The 9,755-nt window shown below is 44.8% G+C and overlaps 1 protein-coding gene across 2 annotated transcripts in view; it reads left to right on the top strand.

The window, feature by feature from the left end:
• The first annotated feature begins 3,847 nt into the window (after positions 1-3,847).
• Positions 3,848-9,755, top strand: part of HECW2 (HECT, C2 and WW domain containing E3 ubiquitin protein ligase 2) — a 184,680-nt gene continuing 178,772 nt past the window's right edge. The window contains exons 1-2 of one of the 2 annotated variants that reach the window (XM_066615068.1): positions 3,848-4,475; positions 8,897-8,948. The gene's annotated coding sequence lies outside the window, so the exon portion shown is untranslated. The remainder of the gene's footprint in view (positions 4,476-8,896; positions 8,949-9,755) is intronic. The other variant, XM_066614981.1, reaches the window with a different exon arrangement.

Genomic DNA, 9,755 nt, shown 5'->3' with positions numbered 1-9,755 from the left:
TGATTAGGAGATGGTTGGAAATCCCTCTGTGAGCATTTGAATTAGATGACCAAATTCTGATGGGTACTGTGATCTCTCCCAGGTAAGGGTAGGGAGGCAGGGCAGCAGTGTGTATAAGAAGGAAAGAGAGCAATCTGCAGATCGGTTTGGAAAAGAGATGCTGAGTGTTATCTGATTGTACCTTGAGAGTGCAGTCTAAGGTGGGGAATTGAGTCCAATGACGTGCCTCCTATTTGCTTCCAGTTATGCTTATAAATAAAAACAAATATTAGAAAAGTGCTGTAAGTCTGCAGTGCTCTTTTATCCATAAGAAATCAAATTTGGGCAGCATTGCAACTGAAATGTTTCAATGTGTGAGAAACTGGGAAGCGTGCCACACTTCTGTGCAAACTGAATGGGTCTGGAGGATAAGGACTGAATGGGACTCTCCTACTGTAGCAGCAAAACAGGAGAATCTGCGTGAGATTTTGTTGAGCTCTTGAAGAAACAGCTGCCACCTTTAGACTGTAAGGTGTATGTCCCATACCTTATATATAATACTTGCTATTCCTGAGTTAATACTTGCTGTTCACAGAGTTAACTGACACACTACTCCTTTCACTTCTGGTCACACATTTGTTGCAATGCTCTTGACTTTGGTTGTTTCTCTTGGGCTGTGTCCATGTAGCTTAGACATCACTGAAACAGTTTCTTCCTGACTTGACATGGCTTTGGCTAAATTTGCTATTGAAACAGACAGGAAAAAACTGACTTATCTGTTAAAGAGCACAGTCCATATCCCATAAAAAAAATAAATGGAGAACTATTTGTTTTCCAAGATCTCAAGGGCTCTCAGAGTTTCCAGACCCACAATTTGACCATGAACCAAATCTAGCAAGATGAAAGATCATCATCCATCTGTCCTAACAAAAGATGCAGTAGTTGTTAGGTGTGGATGTAGGAATTCCAGATTGAAATCCCTTCTCAGTAAATAAGTTTATGGGAGTTTCGGTGATATCTCAGAATAACCTGCCTCAAAGCATGAGGAAAATGAACCATAGTCCAGTGATGTCTACCATGGATGTAGACATCCAGTGAGGTTTACTATTTTTGGAAGGTCATGAAATGCTTGCTGCTGGTGGAGAGTTTTGCAAAAAATGATGGACAATTTGGACCTTCATTTGACTGTATACACCTCTTTCTGTTCTTAAGGAAGAGTGCATATTCAGAATGACTTAATACATAATAATGATGCTGTAGCAGTTAAGAAATTCTGAGCATGCAATTTTATTTGGTAAATACACATCAGTGGATTATATTTCTGTAGAATCCCTAATCTGCAGAATGAAATTGGCCCATCCCTGACCTACATTTCAGGTTTTTGTGAAGCTCCACTTGCTGCTCTGGCCTCCTTAGAGGAATGGTGGTGTTCAAATATAAAAATAAAAAAAAAGGGCTGTGAAATTATTTACTACTTTTCATTTTTGTGTTTGCATTGATTTGGGAGAGATTATATTTAGTAAAATTTAAAAGTTAATAAGTAATGCAAACAAGCACCTTCCATTTAGTTCTGAATTGCGTTCTTGTTCAGTGTCCCAATGCACTAGGTCAGCCATTTTCAACCACTGTGCCACGGCACACTGGTGTGCCGTGAATGGTCTGCAGGTGTGCTGCATGAGTTTGGGGAGGGTCATTTATTAGTAGGACCATTAGGTGATGCAATCTCCCCACCAACAGCATGGTGCGCCTTGTCAATTGTAAAAAAACTGATGGTGTGCCTTGACAATTTTAGTACCTTGTCAGTGTGCCATAAGATGAAAAAAGTTGAAAATCACTGTGCTAAGTGTTGTGGTTTGATGTTCTTAACAAACATTTATGCTTATATAAATGCTTATATAAACATTTTGCAGATATCAAGGCGGGCTGGATTTATTCATTTTTGTGTGTTCATTTGGGGGGTGTTTCTGTTGTCTGAATCCTGTCCTTGTTGGGATAATATTTTACTGCCCTATTTCAGCAGTGGTAAAAATGTGAGGAAAAAGCTGTTCCCAAATGTGTACAGTGTTATGGGGAAAACGGCAAATGGAAGACTTCTTCAGATAGAAAGTATCTGTTAAGAGATTACATAAAAATCATAGGAAAGTTGATGTGTTATTATAAAACCACCTTCTGTAAGACCTCAGTTGACTTAAAATCCCCTATTGCAATTGAAAAAACTGAATTTCTGTGCCTGCACATGACCATGAGAGAGGCCCGTAGCGCTAAGTCAGTGTTTTCCAACCTTGATATCATGACCTCAACAAGGCTGCGAAGCTTCAGTTGTGGGGTCGCAGCAACTTACAGGAATGAAAAAGGTTGAAGACCTCTGGACTAGAGCACCACTAGGTAGAGGCATCTGCTGTGCCCCTTCAGGTACTAGGAGATTGGAAGCCCAATCCTATCCAACTTTCCAGCACCAGTGCAACTGCAATGCAGCCCCGGGGTAAGGGAACAAATGTTCCCAAATCTTAAGGAGGCCTCTGTGACTGCAGCCCCAACACAGGATGCAGTGCTTCCCCCATAGGCACAGCAGCACCGGCACTGGAAAATTGGATAGGATTGGGCTGTTCGTCTCAGTCCTGCTCAGGATCTTAGCAACTGTACTAAAATAGCTTTCACTAGTGTTAAGCTTCAGGGTAACTCTTTCTGCTCTCTCTAGAAGAATATTTGGTTACAGTGAGCAGTGTTGGAGGGTATTACAGGGGCAGGGAGTGGGTGGCAACAGGGATGGGGTAAATGGATAGGGTCCTGGAAGAGATTGATGATGGGATTGACTGCAGTCTCCACTCTCATATGTTATTATTTGATTCATGGCACAAAAAAGGTTGAAGAAATCTCTCCATATGTGGGCATGTCCCTAATTCAGACCTCTTCAGGCATCCTCTGATGATGCAACGGGTAGGCATGCTCTAGAAGAGCCCCATCACAGTAAACCAATACCAGTGGTATGTAGCCTCTTGTTGAAGTTTCTGATAGTTTAGGATATTGAGGGAGCCTGCTGGACTTTTTATTTGACCTGTTACTTGCTGTTTGATATTTTAATCTGCTGGTTTTAGTCACTATGACTTTAAAGTACCCATATTGTTTATGTATGTTTTAAAAACATGTTTCTAACCTTCTTGTAAGCCGCCTTGAGCACCAGGCTCCTGGACTGGGGAAAGGCAGTATATAAACCTTCTACATAGATAAAAGGTGGAGGATTCAGAAAAGTTTTGCAACGCACAGTGATCTGGCAGTGGGGTAGCCAACATCTGGTATTCCTGATGTGAGGCTGTGGTGTCTCTTGATGCCTTCTAGTGATCTGGGGTTACTGTAGGGGCTTAGTGGGTCTTTCCCCCAGGGTGTGTGCAAGATTTGGGGCTGGTGCAGCCATGTCAATGGGAGGTGCGCTGCATCCTGTGGTGCGGGAGACAGTCACGGAGGCCTCCTCAAGGTATGGGAACATGGGTTCCCTGAGCTCAGGGCTGCATTGTGGCTGCAGCGGTGCTGGAGAGTTGGATAGGATTGGGCCTTTGGTCATCTTTGACAGGGAGGGACCCCAGAGAGTGGGAAGCCCCTGGAAAGCACAGCTGGCCTGACCCACAATTCTCTTCAGCCCCTGCAAGGAGGTGGAGGTTCGGGTTAGTGTCCCACCCTCAGGCAGCTGGAGGAAAGGGCGGGAAGGGGGCTTTGTGGCTGGAGAGTCCAAGGCAGAAGGCAGCCGCAGCAGCAGGAGGGACTGACTGAGAAACAGCGAGGAGGGCTGGTGGCTCCTGCGCACGCTCACTCTTGAAGCGGAGGGGGGAGCCGTCTCTGGCTGCCATCCTAGCCACGCTTTCCTGGGAGTAAGCCTCACAGGCCACAGTGGGACTTGCTCCTGAGTAGACAGGCACAGGCTGTCTGGCACCCTGCAGCCTGGGCAGCCTCCGTGCCACACCGCACGCTCCTCCTATCCCCACCGCCGCCCCCGGGCCGGGAGCAAACGCCCCGCGCCTCCCTTCCCCCGGCGGCGCCTGGAACATGGCACCTCTCGCAGCTCCTGCCTGGGAGGAAATGAGGGCCGGCGGCAGGCCAGGGCGAGAGGAGCGGAGCTGCTGAGGGAGCCCTGAGCCGAGGACGAGCGGCATGCCCGCCAAGCAGCAGCCGGAGGAGGAGCGGGCGGAGGGGGGAGGAGGGAAGGGGAGCCACTGACAGCAGGCAGGCAGGCAGGCAGGCGAGGGGAAGGCGGCCACGCCGGTGACAGCCCCCGTTGCCAGGAGGAGCCCAAGCCTGCAAGGACTGGGGGACTGGGGCAGCCTCCCTTTCCTTCGCCGGCGCCTCCTGCCCGCAGCATCGTTCCCGGGCGCTGCTGCCTGGTGCATGGAGGAGACAGCGGGCACCCTCGCCCACCAGAGCGCAGCGGCTGGCTGGAGAACTCCGCGCGCTCCTGCCTTTTCTCCCCCAGGAGCGCCCGGCCGCGGGCTGCGCTGCTGCTGGCGGTGAGTGGAAATGGGCTTGCCGAAGGGGCAGGCAGTGCCATGGGTGGCTTGTTTGTTTGGCTTGGCTCGCTCAAGCAGGTGGGAGCCTGGGCAGGGATGGATGGATGGATGGAGAAAAGGCTTTGTTTGCAGGGGCTGCTGCTGGGTGATCCTGACAGCGCGCACCCGCCCTTTGGACAGCATCTGGGGGGGGGGGGAGAAAGAGCATCTTTGCCCTCTTGGGTGGGTGGAAGAGGAAGAAAAACAACAATGGCCCATGACTCAGAGGAGGAATAGCGTGTCATTCTTCTGTCATTTCCTTAGCCCGGCCAAAAACGTTCGCCTTTGGTCCCACAGCATCCTTTCTGTTTCCAGGGGAGGCATTGTGTGGGTGAAACCATGGCTGGCGTCAAGTCACCTGGATCCGCAGGCTCCCATGTAGGCGCTTCCTGTGTGATGATGTGCAGTGCAATGGCAGATGTGTCAGATTCCTCCATCCCCTTATTTTCCCTCCCCCCCCCTTTCTGGGCTTCTGCTGCACACACAAGGGGGTGGTGACACAAGGATTTCCTTATTCCAGGCCGGTCATGTTGGCCACATCAGGGTCTTCCAGTTATGATCTAAAAAATGAATCAAATCGCTCTTCAGGAATGCAAGGGTTCGTACAATTCAAATGAACTCTGCCTGAGTCAATGGGAATGTATGGCTTTTAATGTATGGCTCTCTGGGTTTAATGTATGGCTTTTAAGGGTTCCTGTTGCAGAGAACCACATTTGCAGGATTAAAGCAGGGCAGTTCATGGGTTCTTGATGCCAGCTGCTTTGTTTTCAAAGTATTTAAGAATGTCCTATTGGGCAAAAGACATCATGTGTGATCTTTCGATGATTGATACTCTTTGTTTAGTTCAGTGGTCATCCTGTTGTGTTTGCTTTTGAAATTGGGTTGATCTCTTTGATTTGTTAATATTATTGAGAGTGAAACTGTAAACGCCTACCTGACTGTGTAGGATCTGTATTGTTTGAGGACTTGCCTCCCTGCTTAATTGGAGCTCCCTATGGGAAAATATGAACAAGCTGATAAACATGTGGTAGTCACTTTGACACAGAGGGGCTGCTTTTGCCTCATTTTGTGGAGGTTTTTCTTACTTCTTTGGCCTCTTCTGAACAGACATCACTGCCAAGCAAAGGTATTCGAAAAATATAAGCAGCATTATTGAGGGGGGATGAGGAGAAGGTTAACAGTGTCACTGTTTTGGATGGGATAGTGGTTACATAACTGGGTACTATCGCTTGTCTGTGTGTGACCACCAAGAAGTATATAGCTTGCGTCTCCAAGGACATTGGCTTGTTTTTAGTAGATAAATATAATATATAAGAAAGTGTTTTGGAACAACAATTTTTTTGCACCAAGAAGCATCTATAAAACAACTAATACAGAATTTCTTACATATAAGGAATGATAGACTTCACTGTTTTGGCTGTAATTGCCCTACACATGTTTAATCATATGTGCAGTGTTTTTTTTCCTGCTCTGTTTTTCTGATAATGTTAACATCTTTAGTGGGACAATATTATGTTAATACTGAATATTATGCTAATTTCAAAGATGTTTTCCACCATTCAGAAGAGCTTCACAAGTCAACAAGAGATTTTTTTTCCCCCAACGTAATATGTAAATGAAGTAATTATTTTTCCCTGATGACAACCTACATCCAATGCTTATACAAATCTTTAACAAGAATTTTTACCATTTGCTTTTAGGTGTGAAGGTGTAATCCTCAAATTTGAAAAACAAAATGTTAATACAACTGAAGTCATGAAGACTTTCTTGTTGACCTTCCAGATAATCTATGTTTCATCCAGTACCTTTACAAATTTCATTCTTCTTAGTAGCTGAGGATACAACTTCCCAAATTTGGGATGGATGTTAATATTTTATATTGTGGTAAATCACTGACCTAAAATGTAAAGCAAAATCTATAATTTAGGTGCTTTAGGTCAGAAGATTTGTTCATTCAAACACTTCTTTCTTTTCGGTACATTGGCACATTGTAATCATTTTGAAGTAACTATTCTTTTACTTTAATTCAGATACACTTTATTTCTTCAGTGTAATTTGTCCCAATCTACCTGAAGTTCAGTCCTATCTAGCACAAAAGCAGCAGGCACCAGACAGCTACTGCTGGATCCTGTGCTGGATCTGAGCAGTCTGGAGGTCACCTCAGAGGAAGGGGACATTCAGCACCTTACTCCAAGTAATGTCCCAGCTGTTCACTGGGTCTTCTTGCAACTGGGCCTGTGAAATTATAAAATAATTTTGCGGTTATTTTTGTATTTTTAAAAATTGTTTTTTATTATAAAAACAGCACCTCCACCAGATCCTGAGACCTGTGTCAGACCTTGTAGCCTGACACAGGACTCCTTGATTCTGCACCAGCTCAAGACCTGCGGCAGAATGAGTAGCCCCATTGCGGGGCTACTTCCCTTACCCAGGGGAAGGGGACAAATGTCCCCTGAGGATCTGCTGTGGGCTGCCCGATATGTGTTGGATGCTACAGTAGCCATTTGGGCTTTGCGGCAGCCTCTCATGTGGGACAGCTCAGAATTGGGCTGCTAGATAGCTGCAATACAAACACCTTTGCTGTTGTGATACAAACTATGGTAGACTTCCGATAATCTGGTATCTCTGGAACTAAGGATATGCTGAACTATCAGGAAGTAGAGGAGTCCCCCTGTATTTGTGAGGATTAATCCTTGCTACTGCCGTGGATACCTTAAACCACATATACAGTGGTGGTGAACTCTTTTCAAATTCCCCCCCTCCCCGTCACACTCATGACTCGCCTCTCTCCATTTGCAAACACTTTGTAAACAGTAGCTTTTTGGAAAGAGAAGTAGACAGCTGAATGCTAGACTGGTAGCTGCTAAGGAGGTAACAGTGGGAACACTAACAGGAAGTGGACAACAGAAGAAGCAGACGGTCAGCGAGAATGCTAAACTCCACTTCCTGTTAGTGTTCTCTGTGTTGCTTCCTGTAGCGTTCCTCTAGAAGCTACAAGTCTAGTATACAGCTGTCTACTTTCTTTGTCAAAAAGCTTCCATTTGCAAAGCATTTACAAAGGAAGAGAGGTGAGTCAAGAGTGTGATAGGAATTTGAGAATTGTGGATATGGGGCCTATGGATTTGGGGGAGATGCCGGCACTATAAACTGTTATATAAATTAAGTATCTTCAACAGCCAAGAGGTGAAAGGCAAAGGGTTGCCTTTCAGACCATGATCATCTGGCCAGGATCTCTTTTCACACCAACTTCCAAAAGTGTCAGGTAGTGCTGACAGGGTGGGAAGGACCCTGCTGTGCAATCACGGGGCATAGACCTTAGTGGTGGCACAGGTGGCTTCTCTTGCCCTTCACAGCAAGAAGAGTGTCAGCTGGTTTGGTGTCAGCTAATGGGTTTCCAGTTTGTTGACCCATTTCAGTTTCATAGTCTTTCTCATGAGCCTCTCACAGTTCAGCAAACCTCTGAAAGAAAAACAACATGCGTGACAAAATTGCATCATGCCACTTTGGTAATGAAGATAATATGTAAACAACACTTCACAAGGCTGAACAATCATTTTCAGTTGAATAACCTTTCACCATAGAGAAACACAAATATACAACCCTGCAACACATGTAAATTCTTTACAGACACAGTATTTTGGTTTATAAAGCCATACCTAATAAAAAAATTATACATGCATGCTCAAACTTACCCACAAGAATTCTATTTGAATGTTATCAAACTTCCTGCTTTCAACAATGTGCAGATTGTCAAAATGATGTGTGTATACAATAGCATAGACTTTAAAGTTACTTACAATAAATATTTAACACTCCTTCATGCCATAAAATGCATCAACGAGGCAAAAATAACTTTTTATAAACTTGCTTAAACAAACGTATTTCAAGAAATCCTGTTTTGGTATTGCAAAAACTCCTGACCTCAAAAGTGGAGATCAAATGCAGTGAGGGCTGCTACAGGCTGCAGAATTTAACAAAATTCACTTACTTGCTGATCTTTAAATATATATAAATTGGCAACCACACTTGTTGACTTACCAATAGTGAATAATCCCAGCCCTGTGGCAAGAAGTATGCTCAGCTGCGCACAATCCCCATCCCTGACTAATCACTGCACTGAGATTTGGAGAAGGTAAGAAACAGAGTTTCTCTGTTTCTTGTTTTCTCTGTACCAAATCAAATAAACCTCTGCCTCAAACCCACTCTGTGCATGGTGGTAGAGAAAGGGGTTGATGGTGAGTACAAGTAGAGGCTGGCTGGCAAGCTAAGCTGATAATTGTGGACCCTTGGATATATTGTAATATACATCTCATTCTGAACAACTGTTGCTGTTTGGGGAATCTTTCAGTGGTTATATAATTTTGTATTTCTATCACCAACAGCGCAGTCCAGAAGTAAGATCCGTTGTGTTCAGTTCGGCTTACTCCCAGGAAAGTGAGTATAGCATTGTGGTCTAATATTCATAGTTCTAACAATATGTGAGCTGTCAGACATAGAATTCAGAAGTTCCCTTGTCCAAAGAACATGCAATTCACATAGTATCCAGAGCCTTTTTGCAGTATCCAGTAAGACTCTAAATACCATGCAAATTGCAAGTACCTGTACTCTATTCTGGAGTCCTACAGGGTGCAGTCATGGGGGGCACAGGGAAGGGAGTGGAGTTCCAGGACTTCTACATCTGGAGCAATGATGGCATCAGGAGAAGCACTCAGGTGCTGCCTTTGAAACTTTGAAAACTTTAACTTGACCTGAGAAGAAGCATCAGGCTCAGTAGAAGGCATACATTTGCCTAGGTATGTTGACATGTAAGCCATTACCTTTACCAAGGAGTACCAGAGGAGCTTTATGTAGCTCATGTGATGTTGCATACATGATGTTGCATGCCTGATCTTGGCTGATCTTGGAAGCTAAGCAGGGTCAGGCCTGGTTAGTACTTGGATGGAAGACCGCCTGGGAATACCGGGTGCTGTAGGCTTATACCATAGTCTTTCGAGACTGAAGGTTGCCAACCAATAAGTTTCAAAGCAGAAATTAATAATATAAGAATAAGACTTCCTAATAAATAAATTTTTCTTCTTGTTGTAATAGTCTTAATCTGGCATGGCTGTGTGGTTGTGGCTATGGAGAGTGTGATGACCAGCTCTTGCAGTTTAACATTTACCAAAACATCACTGATCCTCAGAACTAGTGTGAGAAAGGACCTGAAAGGAGTTTTGCTTGGAAAATTGTTGCTAAGTGTAA

Source organism: Tiliqua scincoides, chromosome 1, assembly GCF_035046505.1.
Source record: "Tiliqua scincoides isolate rTilSci1 chromosome 1, rTilSci1.hap2, whole genome shotgun sequence".
Lineage (NCBI taxonomy): Eukaryota > Metazoa > Chordata > Lepidosauria > Squamata > Scincidae > Tiliqua > Tiliqua scincoides.
Note: the sequence above shows the minus strand (reverse complement) of the source record. Positions and strands in the feature narration are given on the sequence as shown.